Genomic DNA, 13,174 nt, shown 5'->3' on the forward strand with positions numbered 1-13,174 from the left:
GCTAGTGTTTTAAGTTTTGAGTTCGTTGCCTAGCAACAGGTTCGTTTGGGGAGGATTTTTATTTTTAGTCTTTCAATCCTTCCTCCTTCTCTTCCTCCCTTCCTCCTTCCCTCTCTCCTTCCTCCTTTTCCTCTCCCTCCCCCTCTCTCTCTCCCTTCCCTTCTTTTCCTTGTAAATGCATCTCCAAGAAGTATTTTCACCTCTCAGGCTAATGGATCTTGTAAAACACGGAAGCACAAAATTTAAAATGTATCATTGCTTTTATAAAAGTATCTAAAATAACACCAATTTGTAAACTTTAACAATTAAGGCTTATAGTTTAAAAAAAATGCTGACCTAAATATTCAGCACCAAAGTAGTAACCCTTTTCATAAAATTGAAATTCTTATTCATAAGATCCCAAAGTCAATTAGAGTTTAACTCTATACTGGAAGTCAGATAATAAAAAAAAAAAATCATTACTATTTCTCAAAAAATTACTTCTAGCTCTGCACTTATTAGGGCTTGAGTTATGAGATAACTCTTTTTTTTTTTTTGCAGTTTTTGGCCAGGGCTGGGTTTGAACCTGCCACCTCGGGCATATGGGGCTGATGCCCTACTCCTTTGAGCCACAGGCACCACCTTATGAGATAATTCTTGTATTTCACAATTTTCACATAAGTCTTGTACCTAAATTGTCAATGTTTTGTTTTATTTGAACTGTGTAAATAGTACTATGACATGGTAACTTTCTGTATGAAGAAACTATTTCTATGTTTGCATGTGGGAGTGTGGGAGTGTGACTTTATCCTAAATTGTAAGATTCCCAATCCAATTCTGTCCTTCCACAAACATTGTTAACATGCGAGTGATGCTGTTCATAGCCCTGCATGAATAAGAGTCAGAGATTATCTTGTGCATAATGAATCTATTCTGCCCCTCTCTCTCTCTCCTCTAACATACCTGTTGCCCAAGTTATAGTGCCATGGGATCAGCCTCAGTTTCAGTATCCTCAAACTTCTAGGCTCAAGTGATCTTCCTGCCTCAGCTGGATGAGTAACTGGGACTATAGATGCCCACCACAATGTTTAGCTATTTTTTCTCTTTTTAGCAGAGATAGGCTCTCCTTCTTGTGCAGGCTAGTCTCGAACCTCTGCCCACAAGTGATCCTTCCGCCTAAGCCTTCAGGAGTGCTAGGATTACAAGCGTGAGCCACTATGCCCAGCCAATCTATTTTCTTTATATGATCAGTATCATTGTTCAGCCTTTCCCCCCAGGTTTTTCCCATCCTGAAGAGTTAGGAATTTAAACAAGACATACCCAGACATTCAACATTTTGATTCTGTGATTAACTTAAATATACAAAACATATCAGGAGAAGACAAATTATAATAAAAGGGAAGTAGTTAATGTGAGAACAGACACTAAACAAGAGGTTGTAATAAAATCATACTAATAACAGCGAGGATTTGCACACATAGTGTGTCCTGGGTTCCGGGCATCGTGCTCACACGTCCTCTCATGTAGTAATCCTAACTAGCCTACAGAAGAGGCCATCTCCACCTCAGATGAGAAAATGCAAGCAGAAGTGACTCACACAGCCAGTAAGTCATACTTCGGGGTGAAAGTCAGAACCATTTCATCCCATATCACGTGCTCTTAACCAGCGTTATTAATCCGCCAGGGTCTCACTTCCTCAACAATAACCATAGAACTTCCACATTTATCCCTAAAGCATTGTTCCTCTGCCATCCTCTTCCTAATACTTGTCACTCAGGTTAGAATCCAAAGAAACGTACATATTTGTCAATATTCATCAGATGTTTTTTCTATTTTCCTGAGGGCAGGAGAGAGAAGTCAATATTTTTCCTAGTGCAACACTTCAGGAAGGAGTGTTATTTCTGCTTAGGTTTTTTTTTTTTTTTTTTTTTTTGTGGTTTTTGGCCGGGGCTAGATTTGAACCCACCACCTCAGGCATATGGGACCGGCACCCTACTCCTTGAGCCACAGGCACTGCCTCTGCTTAGGTTTTAATTAACCACACTTTTTTTATAAGGCAAACCTAAGGGAAAGAATTAATAAATGGAAAGAGATTATGGTTTGTCTAATTAAAATCCTTCTCTGGTACTAAGAAAGCTTTATAGCAAATATGCATGGGCATTAGATCACCATGTAAGCAATGTACTAACTCCACTAATAAAGTGTATTTTATCCTGTCAGCTCAGCTTCAGGGCAGAGAGTTGGAGCGGGGGATGCCAGAATATCCATCCTTCTCAGGTCCTCCCATGATTTAATAAAAATGCCTGTCTTGTTCTCTAAGAACTTAACTAACCAGAGAGTGAACTTTCTCTTTCCCTGCTGGGATCATGGATTGCAAATCAGTTTTCTCTGCCTAAAAGCAATCACCTAAGCAGTGGTTATGTGAGACTAGGGTAAAAGGAAAAAGCCATAAAAATTAATGAGCCTACTTGATGCCCAGACTTTCAGACCATAATTCTGGGCATGAGAGAATTGAAGTCCTACTTGGCAGTGGCTCAGGTGAGTGTAGACCCTATTGCACACTAGTGATTTTGAAACTTTTGCTACAAGTGGAATGCTTTTGAAAAGCACTGCTATTCTACCTCATTCCACAACCACAAAAACAAAACTTAACAAAAACAAAACAAAATATGCTATTGAGAAGAGTTAGCAGTTTGTAAGTAAGGAATCATTTGGACATAAATCAGAGAAGAATTTCTCAAACTGGCTGCGACAATAATCTTGGATTATGCAACTGAGAAGTCCAGTGGTAGGAATTATTTTAAATAAGATTTGATGCAGAGTAAATGCAAAGCTCCAAATGTCTCCATTTCACTCTCTCCTTCTCCCACTTTGTCCCCCTCTCTCTCCACGTATTCCTGAGCTCTCTGACCTCCGTGGTGCTCACCCTACCAGAATGCCAGCTGGGACAGCTTGTGGGATGTCTGCCGACAACTTCTGGGAGTGACAGGGTTACATACTTGTTCTTTCTTCTTAGTCCTTTATGAATAAAAAGAGTTTCTCTTTTTAAAAGACTATGCTAAACATTTTTAATGCCCTATAACTGGCTCCTATGTCTTGAACCAAGCTGTTTTCTGAAGCCAACTTCTATTCTGCCCAGAGGGTGGGTCAGTCATAGCAAAGTCAGAGGCATACATTCCCCAAACAGAAGCAAATTACTAACATGAAGCTAATATGAGAATGGATAACAAGTAGTCAAGGATAACTAGCATTCACTAGAAACTGGAAAGAAAATGCTTTTTAAATTAATTATCAGTATGTGACATTGCATTAGCATAATTTTCTGCCAGTCTTTATGGCTTTGTCATTGTGCTAATTGCCAACCTTTTCCTAGCAAATGGCACAAATCTCCTTAAGTTACCATTTGTATTTCTCCCCAAAATCTAAGACAATAATAAGCATTTCACTGAATGTTCACTGTAATATTTTTTAGCCATCAAATAAAATTTTAAGTAGATAATTTCTTATGTGCATAGTAAGTATTTACCAGGATTAGAAGTCATGTGTAGCTTTTTTAATGAGAAGCTTTTTCATCATCTCTTTCTGGGGGGAAATATATTTTCCACTGAAGCCAGAACATGCATCAGACTCCTACTTAACATGGAGTTTTATTAGCTGATAACAATACAAACTCAAATGCCATATGAAATCTATCATACCCAAGATTAACCATATGTACAAGATAGCAATAGCTAGAAGGGGGACAAATGTGTTGTTAAACTATTCATACATGGATTTTAGGAACATATGTCTATTTAGGCAGGTAATTTACAATGAATTTGGTATGATATTTGGAAGAGAAGCCTTACAGAAGTCATTGGTTCTCTTTTGATAATACATCTGCATACAGCAAAGCATGAAATGGACTGGGAAACAAGAATACTGACCTATCCACATAAACCTGAACCCACATTTCAGATACTGGGTTTGGGGGTTATAGCCAGAGGATATGAGAATAATAGCACTGTTATGACAGGCCCACTCTTTTGGATATAATTTTATTATCTGCTTGCATTTTCAAAAGTCTTTCTCCCTCATTGGGTAACTTGCTTTATGCCTTGTTTTGATATCCCATCACTGGAGAGATATCTGATGAAACCATCAGACAGATTCATTTTCCACATTTATATATCAGGAGGTTGAATTTATGATGAACATGATGTAGCCCACCAAGCATGCATTAAATGCATATGTAAGATCTCAAGAGTTATCTGGAAATTCATGCTTCATGAATCCATAAGAAGATCTCAAGCAGTACTTGCTACCCTGCTCAGTCCTCCTGGTTTCCTGGAACTCTACTTCCTGCACTGAATCTTAGAAGAGTCTAGAAATTCTTTGTTGGATTTACTTCAGTCAAATGTCTATCGTACTGACTCTTTCCATCATCCCAGAGATTCTACTATTGTTTGGGAAAATATACCTCATGAGTACATTGACAGCAGATAATGTCATTTTTCTTTTCTCTGTACCTTCCTTCATCCTCTCATCCCTCTATTTGAGACAGACATTTCCTGTGCTGGTTGAATCTTCTGCATTTATAAGGCAGAGCCTTTTATCTCTTAGTTGTTCAAGGACATTCTAGGAGTCACATGCTTGTCTTTTTACATATCATTAAATAAAAAATTAATATTTCTTATAACTTTTTATTCTTAAACACTAATTTCATGTTCCTCAAAATCATTCGTATTTAACTAATGTGATAGCAAACTATTCATTACTGTAGCACTTTGCCCATGGCTCAGTTCCCTCTTTATGAGCAGGGGATTGTAGTTGCAGGTTTGTCTGTTTGAAAGTCATAACAAATTATCATTTCTCGTTTTTCTATCTATATAGTTTTCCATAATCATCTTTTCTTTTTTGAGCCTTAAATAGACAATGGTTCTTAAACAAGGATAAACAGCAAAGTCATCTGAAAATTTTTGAAAATATGCAAATATACAGTACCATTCTTCAGAAATTCTCATGTAATATGCATGTGAGAAAGAGGCAAAATTATAAAATGTGCCCACAGATTCTGATAAAGAACTACTGTGTTATTCTTACTATAGATGGGGTGGTTGTTCCACATTCTGGAACCTAATTGGTCAGAGCTATATTCTCATCATTTTCCCTCATTCTTCTTTATAGGAAAACTCATCTTACTTTTAGCAGTTTGTCCCAACATCATTTACAGGACACACAGCTTTCGTTTTATAAGATTGCTCAAGACCAAAAAAAACAAATGACTGTAATACAAATGCTGAAAGGTTTATATATCACTTGATAGTTGATTCAAGATGAAAATGAGGAAAAGAGGTATAAAGGACACTTAGAAAGCTTGAAAGACACATTTAATTTCATGCTTAAAATATTCACCCAAGTGCAGAGTGGGAGAGGAGCAGGAACCACAAAATGGTGTTGAGGTATCTAATGCAAATAGTAATATCATTTTTGATATTAATGATTTTTGTGGTCTCTTCCATTCCACGTAGTTTTTGTGTTACTTTGTTAAAAATTAGTTTCTGGCTTTGTTTTGTGTTTGCTTCTTTTGTTTACGTCCTTGATTACTACTCTCTCCTTTCCTATACTTCCTTTGCATCGGACTATTTTTCAGCTTCCTATTTTTACAGCTTCTTAAGATAGATTCTTAGCACACTAAGTCTAAACCCATTTTCCTTTCTGACAGGCATTTAATTTATAAGATTCTCTCTAACCATTCTTTTAACTGTACGGTATAGATTTTGATTGAATATTTATATTTGTTTAGTTAAAATATTTTCTATTTTCGGTGGTGTCTATGGCTCAGTGAGTAGGGCGCCGGCCCCATATACTGGGGGTGGCAGATTCGAACCTGACCCCGGCCACACTACAACAAGAAAATAAAAAAATAGCCGGGCATTGTGGCTGGAGCCTGTAGTTCCAGCTACTGGGGGGGGCGAGGGAGTGCGGGGGTGAGGCAAGAGAATTGTCTAAGCCCAAGAGCTAGTGGTTGCTGTGAGCTTGACTCCACAGCACTCTACTGAGGGTGAGATAATGAGACTCTGTCTCAAAAAATATATATATATTTTTCTAATTTTTCTTTTTCTTTTTTTGATCTGTGGATTATTTCAAAGAGTGTTCAATTTCCATATATTTTGTATTTCCTAAATGTCTTATTTTATTGATTTATAATTTATTTCTACTACATTGAGAACATACTATTCATGATTTTAATTATTTTAAGTTTAATAAGATTTATCATTGTTGTTATTATTTTTGGGTGAATCTGTCTTGTTAAATAATATTCTGGAGTTTCTTTCCTCGTCTTGGTGTACTGCTTTCTAAAAATTGATTATACTTTAGAAAGATGACTGACAGCATCCTATTTCTATATGTTCTCTTGTTCTGTCTAGTTCTACTGGCTGCTTTCTGTCTAATTTTATAATTTGTGGAGAATATTTAAAAGGTCTGTTATTATGATTTTATAATTTTCTTTTTTTCTCTGTTTCCACATTCTCTTTATGTGTTTTGTGGCCATTTTGAAAAGGCGTATTTATGACTTTTGTGTCTCCCTAATGGAGAGATCAAACATCTGTCTTATATTCTCTTTCCATCACTACTTTGTCATTATGAAATTTCCCTATTTATCTCTAGTAATAGTATTTGTCTTGACATTTATTTTATCTGATATTAATATATCCACTCTGGACTTTTATACTTACTGTTTACATGAAATATATTCACCATCATTTTTCTTTTGTCCATCTCCCTCTGTGCCTTTATACATAAAGTGCATTTCTCCTAGAAGGCATCTCGTTTGGATCTTGCCCTTTTGTTTGGAGTGTTTAGTTAGTCCATTAACATTAAATGTAATGATCGATGTGGTTGGATTTAGGTATATAAGTTTATAATTTGTTTTCTTGTTTCTTTTCTTCTGTGTATGTGTTTTCTCTCTTTCTCAACCTCTTTTGGGTTGTTTATGTTTCAATTTTACTTCAATTTATTTCTTGACTTTTTATAGCACTTCCTTGTTTAATTTCTTATTGCTTGCTCTGAGTATGCAATACACAATCTTCATTTTTCAGTGTATTTAAAGTTAATATTATACCATTTTATAGACAAATGTAGAAATTTCCAGTCATGTAGATCCATTTACCAACCCATCTGCTGTACTTTTTACTGTAATTGTCATAACATGTACCTACATATAACATAAACCCCTCAAGATGTTGTGTTTGCTGTAAATAATCAGGTATATTTCAACGAAATTAAGAGACAGCTGGGCACAGTGGCTCACACCTGTGGTCTCGGGACTTGGAAGGCTAAAGTGGGAGGATTGCCTGAGGCCAGGGATTTGAGAACAGCCTGCACAAAACAGCAAAACTCTGTCTCTAAAAACATGAAAAAAAAAATAGCCAGGCATAGTAATATGTGTCTCTAGTCCAAGCTACTCTGCAGGCTAAGGCGGAAGGGCCATTTGAGCCAGGAGTTTGAGGCTATGGTGAGCTATGACTGTGTCACTGCACTCCAGCCTAGATGACACAGAACTAGATGCTATCTGTGAAAGAAAATAATATTAAAAAAAATTAAGAAAGTAAAATATTTTATATATACCCAACTATAAAGCATTCTTACTTTCAGTTTTTTTACATTTCAACTTGAAGATACAAGTTTCCCTGCTGTATCCATTTTTTTCAGCATGAAGAACTTCTTTTTGCCTTTCTTATACTGGCAGGTTAACTCATGATAAATTTTCTTTTATCTAAAAAATCTTTACTTTGTCTTTATTCTTGAAGTGTCCTTTTTACAAAATACAGAATCCTGGTTTCATAATTTTTCTTTTTTTATCACTTGAAAGATTCTACCCTACTGTCTTCTGGCCTCAATTGTTTCTAAAGTTATGTTCCCTGTTATTTGATGTGCTCTTTTTCTTGGCAACTGTAGGGGAGAAAAAGTAATCTTCGCTTCATTCATCACAGGGTTCATGGCTTTTAATATAAGAGCAACATAAAAGGAAGGAAGGAAGGAAGGAAGGGAGAAAAGTATTACAAATTTACTTAACAGTGCAGGACCCTTAAAAAATGAAGATACAAAAACTATTTTGATAGACAGTCATGCAAGGGTGTGATTTGAGCATAAAAGGTCATAATTTAATGGTACCATAATGGGGGGGAGTACTTACCAAAGCAGATATGTTTAGATTCTTCTCAGTTTCTCCGTGTAACATTCTTTCCCTCCAGGTACAGGGCAGAACACCTGTCACGTGAGGGTCTTCAAGAGAAAGGGGGTGGGAGAAGGCTTAAAAAACCTTTCTGATTCCGTGGTTTCCTCAATTTCTGTCCGCTACATTGCTCAGCAGGACAAGATGCCACATTTAGGAATAGCGTTTCTCACATATCATCACCACTTTAAGGACATTCTGTGCTTGTTTTTAAGTAGTTTGATTTTAGTGCCTAGGCACGGCATGGTTTTCTTCAAATTTGTCTTCTTGGGGTTTAAGGAGCTGCATTAACCTGTAAGTTTATATTTTTCATGAAATTTGAAAAACATGGCTATGATTTCATTTTTTTTCATTCTCCTGCTCTGTCTGATGTTGCTGATGTTTTCTTAATTTTTAATAAACAATATATTATCTCTTTGTTATTCAGCTTGAGTAATTTATATTTATCTTTCTCCAAGTTCATGATAAGCTTTTAATATCTATAATTATTCCCACTATGCTGAAAATAGACGTCAGGCTCTGGAGCAGGAACGGGTTAAATATTATTTCTATCACTTCTGTCCAGTTCTCACAGTTGTTTACAGTACTAATAGCAGTAAACCACATTGTTTCCCTTTGCCCAATCTCCTTCCTCTAAGAAAATATGGTGAAAGCCAGGTGGGAACACACAGTGCGTGGGGAAGTATAGTAAGGAAATATGAATCTAGGCACATATATTTATGCTATGCCTGTAAGAGAGAAAGAAAAACTAAATCTTCCTGTTTCTCTGAGGGAATCAAAGAGAGAGAATCCTGTTTTCTCACCTTTTGGAATGTAAATACAATTTTACAGAAAGGTAGCCAACAGGCAGAAAATATTTTGTGAATATTTTGTGAAATTCTATAGTGAATATTTTACAAATAACAGTACATTTAGGTACAATTTCCCTTCCCCTACGTGTGGTGACTTTTGGAACACAGTGTACATATCTGGTATGAGGAAGGGAGAATAAGACAATGGAGTTTACAGCCTTTAGAATAACTATGGGTCCATGTCTCAACTTTCTTTGAAATGTAAATGTATGACTCCTTGATGGTCTCTGAGTATTTAAATTATGCCTTAAGTTCTAAATAGTTTTTAATGGCCCAACTCCCAGTAAATTTTCCCAGAAATCCCTAACCATGAAGAAATAGGAATATTTATTTCCTGATAGTTTACTGAATTTTTTCTCTATTATTCTGCGTGTAATTCTGCAAAGTTTTATTTAATAAATTCAATTAGTTTGAAACTGTAAGTTATGCATTATCTGAGATGAGAGGCTTGAATGTTGGTCTGGTTCTTTCTGCTGTCTCGTTGTGCTGTTTGCAACATTTTTCATGAGTTATAATTCATGATTCAACAGAAGACTTAGACAGAATTTATACACAGGACATGGGCTGGGTTTAGGTTTTTTGTTTTTGGTTTGGGATTCACCTCAAATTTCTGTCTTCTTTAGGCTAGAAAGGTATGTTTCTATTGGAGTTTTAGCAAACTTATACCATACTTAAAGCCATCCAGAACTCAGACCAGGGCTACTCCCCTCCTACAAATATTTACTCTCTACATATTTTTACAGTGTTTTTGTTTGGTTTGTTTCAGTACTGAGTTTAAATTTATGTGTAGGAAAGTCAGTCTGTTGGCAATTTTACTGGGTATACCAGACATGGAACTCACATTCACTAACGTTTTACATATTTCTGTATAAATACCTTCACAACTTTTATGAGATTTATTCCTAGATACTTGATAATTTCGCATCTATGTTTTTTTGAAGAATAATTTATATAAGTAAAATACAGCACTCACTTTTATCTCCAATAATGTCAAGACTTGGTTACTGTGGAATATATTGTATAATGTTCAAGAATAGAGTCTGCTTTATTTTGAACTATACATCAAGGGAAGATATAGTGCCTGACACAAATGGAGTGTTAAGTATAGTTATTGTTTTACTAAAATACATGTTTGTTCTCATTAATTGGTAATTTTTGCCTCTAAGTTATCCATCTTTGAACCCAACCAAGACTGACTTTAGAGTAGAGCACAGTATTCACAGCTACTCACATCTTTGGTCCTTCCTACGTACCCTTCTTTGCTCTACTTCCACATTCTCAATGTAACAGAATCACCCATGGAAATGTTTAGTAATACTGATGCCCAGGCTTCTCTCCAGCCATGACTTTGGGGAAGAAGTTAAGCACCAGTATTTTTGAAAATCTTTCCAGGTATTTCTAAAATGCACTCAGCTTATATATTAAGGTCAAGCATGCAGGTCTGGCTGGCTTAAAGAATTCTATGAGCACTTAACTAGGAGAAAAAATAGACAAAGAATAATGAAAACATCAATTTTCTGTCTTCTAGAATTTTATAATGTTTTATTGTTATGATAGGTTTTGCCTTCTGACTCATTCATTCCTAACAATGTAATTTGAAGGCACATTAGAATTTGCTCTAATATTTGAGAGTAATATTGGGACAAGGAACTGCAAATTTAAAAATAGTGTCAAAAATAATGTGGAGAGCTTCATAATCTCAGTTCAGATTTTCAGACCAGATTCCACTGTGACGTCACCGAAAGATTCTGATTAAGAGTAGGCACATGTGTGGTAACAAACACATCACAGAACTTTGAAGAAGTCCACAGTGATTTGCAAAATTTTTCAGAGAAAGCCTACAGATACTGCTAATGTAAACAAACTTGGAATTCTGGGTCATTAGATTTATTAACAGTGAAGGAGCTTGTATTCAAACATGACTTTAGTCAAAATATTATAAGTTGCCCACAGATCTGAGTAAAGTATGTGCTTCTGGAGTTTTAATATTATTCTGCATCTTTGTTTGATAGTGTCTCCACCTAGATAGCATCTTGACAGCACCCTTCTCCCTGGAGAGTGGCCTCTGACACTTCATTTCCTTATTTTAGGAGGTATAAACCAACTTAATCACCCAGGGATGAATCTCAAGGGTAGAAACCCACTGAAATAGTAGATTTGACTGGCTATCTTGAAATCTTACTGGAAAATAATCCACCTTCTCCTTTCTTTGTTAAAAACATTCTTGCACAAGAAATAACTAATTTAACTCTGCAGATTTAATATTAAAAATCTAATTCAAATTTATGTCTTTGTATATGTCGCCAAAGACATTGCCTCTCTTTGGCTAAATGCATATGACCCAGTGAGTATAAAAATTTATCAGCTTTTTAGATAACATCTAATCTTACTAAATATGATCCAGTTGATACCCTTCTTTATAATCCCCTAGCAGCTTTTGAGAAAAAGAAACACACAATTAAACCCCTTTAGGTAGTGCACATAAAAATGTTGGTAGATTTTTTAAGAGAAGCTAGTGGCCTCATCACATGAAGAAATTCTGATAATTACAGTATTCATATAGTCACTCCAAAGTGGAAGCTCTCTCCCCATATTTTTAGTCAGTATCTGGAAAACACACTAAAGTTTGGATAAAAATATATTTATATTAATGGTTTCACTCATAACCAGAAATTGTTAATCACTCAAAAAGTAGATTTTGCTCAATTAAGAATTGGTCCACATCCCTCAAAACAAATTTCCTTAGTATGGCTGCTGTTTCTTCTTTCTGTTTCACAGGGAGCATTTCCTGTCTATAACAGCAACCATGTCAATGTACATTACTGCCCTTGTTATGTGAACACTTCATTAAGTATAGCATTATTGAAACCAAGGGAATGGCTTCCTCATTTTTATGTCTTTATTATTTTATTGTATACATATTTTATATTTTTAAATCTTGAATGGAAATATAACAATAAAGCCTTTATAGGAAGCAGAGGAAAGATTAATGACCATAATATCAGACCTGGGTATAACTATCCCTACTTACAATGATAGATTTGTGTATTTGTGCAAGCGCCAGGCATAAATTGAGATGTTTCCACAATTGTGAATATTATATTTTCTTATTTTGCATTTAAATATATATGCATACACACACTCACACAGACCTTCACCCCCTAAACACATGTATACATACACACATATGCAGACAACTTTTCCCATTACATTAGTACTCAATGGAACTATTTTTTAACAGTAAAACCGTAGGCAATAAAAGGGCAAATATTATGAGCTGTGTGATTCATATTCTTTTAAAGTTATCACGTATACTAGGGTTTAGGTGAGAGATTCCAGAAGCAGAGTCTAGGATAGAAATTATTTCCCAATGATTTATTTGGATTAATCCTCTCAGGAGAAAATGTGTGAGTGAAGCAGGGCAGGGCATGGGGAAAAAAGGCAAACAATTATAGGGTCCATGAGTAAGCTCCGAAGCACAAATTGCACCACAGAGTTATTCATGAGATTTCAGGTCCTGTCTCTTGTATTCCCTTGCAAGGCAACCATTGGCCAAGGTCTGTGGGCATTGGGGAGCCCCTCAGGGCTAGTCTCTGTGGCATCTTGCTAAGAGAAACTCTTGAGAGAAATGAAAGCTCTGAGTTATTTGCTGACATTCAGAATACCTGTGGTGGATGCACGGGCCTGTTCAGTAATGGGATCAGGACAGAACACAAACAGCATCCCCTAAGATAGTGGAGGCAAAGGCTTCCTTCTTTGTCACATCTCATGTGTGCTTACCTGTCTGTCTACCCTGGCTTTCATTTTTTGTCACTTGGACTCATAGGAAGGGAAGGAGAGAAAAGATCTAGCAAGGTTAGCTAGCATTTGGCACCAAACAATGGTTTCTCACATCTAAACACTTTTCTTAGAAACATTTACAAAATGGTCACAAAATCTACTCTCTTCTGTCACCATGAAAGTTATGCTAAACACTTAAACTTCAGGTCAAAATGGGACATCACTTCTGTAGATTTTGTGCTTGCCAATTTTTTCCATGATCATGTGAGCCAATTCTTTAAGACACATCAATCTCACTCTCTCTTCTTCACTTCCTCTCCTTATATAGTAGCAGCTGTGTAAATTG

The sequence above is a fragment of the Nycticebus coucang genome, chromosome 4 (genome assembly GCF_027406575.1).
Source record: "Nycticebus coucang isolate mNycCou1 chromosome 4, mNycCou1.pri, whole genome shotgun sequence".
NCBI classification, from domain to species: domain Eukaryota; kingdom Metazoa; phylum Chordata; class Mammalia; order Primates; family Lorisidae; genus Nycticebus; species Nycticebus coucang.